Below are 1,677 nucleotides of genomic sequence, written 5' to 3'. Positions count from 1 at the left end.
GCGGAAGGTATTGAGTGTAAAGAGTTGCTGGATTTAGTTCATGTGTCTGAACAAGTGGGTAAGCATTCTTTGCAATGTGGTTTTGATGCTGTACAGGCCTCCTCGAGGGTGGCTGCCACTAGTTCTGTTCTTCGCAGGCATGCCTGGTTGAGGGATCAGAATTTAGCTGAGCATGTTAAGACAAGGATTTTGGATGCTCCTTTACAGTCTGATGTGTTGTTTGGTTCGCCTGTGGAAGCAGTTTTAAAGAAAATGGAGGACAAAGCTAAGTCTATGCAAACTGTTAAAGATTTTTTGCAGGTGCAGCCACCGAAGTTTAGTAGAAATTGGCCTACTAAGGGATGGACATATCCTGCTTATGATTCCCAGTCTAGGGGTAGGTCTAGACGTGGTAGGGGCAGAGCTCAAGGTTCTTTTAGGCCTAGAACAGGAAGTTCACCTGCTCAGACTTCTGGTGAGGGCAGGGGTCAGTCCTTTCGTAAACAGACCCAATGACCTGCCTTTTCAGCTGCCAGTAGACTCTCGTCTGGCAGCTCCTTTGAGAGGAAGACTGTCTCTTTTCAAAGAAAATTGGGATTTAATTACTCAAGACAGATGGGTGTTGGATATCATTCACCACGGTTACAGGTTTTATTTCCATACATTGCCCCCTTTCAAAGGCATGCCAGACGTTCCTCCTCCACAAAGGAAAGAGGCTCACAAGCAAATTTCTCTGTTACTCCAAATAGGGGCCATTCAGCCAGTCCCTGTATCAGAAAGGGGCCTAGGATTTTATTCTCGCCTGTTCCTAGTACCAAAGAAGGGGAACACGTGGAGACCAATTTTGGATTTATCTATCCTCAACACTTATCTGGACATTCCCAAGTTCAAGATGTTGACGTTACAACAGCTTTTACCTCTGCTGGGCAAAGATCACTGGATGGTAACTTTAGATCTCAAGGAAGCTTACCTTCATGTGCCTATAAGACTAAGTTGCAGGAAGTATCTGCGTTTTCGAGCTGGAAATTCTCATTATCAGTTCTCTGCATTGCCCGTTGGCTTATCTACTGCGCCCAGAGTATTCACAAAGGTTCTGGCTCCAGTGATAGCTTACTTCAGGCTAAAAGGAATTCAAATCTATCCTTACTTGGACGACTGCCTGATTCTGGCTCAAGAAAAGGAAGACCTTCTACAGCATCTGGAATATGTTATAGCAGTGCTAAGATGCCTAGGGTATTCTGTGATCGAAATAAAGTCCAGTCTAGTACCCTCTCAAGACATGTGCTTTCTGGGTGTGAGACTGAATACAGCAGCCCAGATGGCCTTTTTAACCCCGGACAAACAAAAGAGTCTATCCCTTTACTTCCATCAACTTTCTCATCAGTCCGTGCTGACTGCAAGGACAGTCCTTCAAGCATTAGGGTTCATGGCATCTTGTATTCTGGTGCTTCCCAATGCCAAACTGCATATGAGGAAGCTGCAATGGTATCTCAAAATGTATGGACACAGCACTGCCAGGATTTGGACACTGTCATTCAAATAATACCTTGCCTTCAAAAGAATTTTTGTGGTGGGCTCAGGAATGTCACCTAAACAAGGGACTCTCTGTGACCCGGCCAGAGGCGAGTCAGATTTTAACGACAGATGCCTCGGACATTGCTTGGGGAGCTCATCTAAATGGAAAGTGGATACAAGACA

This window comes from Protopterus annectens, chromosome 8.part0 (assembly GCF_019279795.1).
Source record: "Protopterus annectens isolate FY-2018-M chromosome 8.part0, PAN1.0, whole genome shotgun sequence".
In the NCBI taxonomy this organism is placed as follows: domain Eukaryota; kingdom Metazoa; phylum Chordata; order Ceratodontiformes; family Protopteridae; genus Protopterus; species Protopterus annectens.
Note: the sequence above shows the minus strand (reverse complement) of the source record.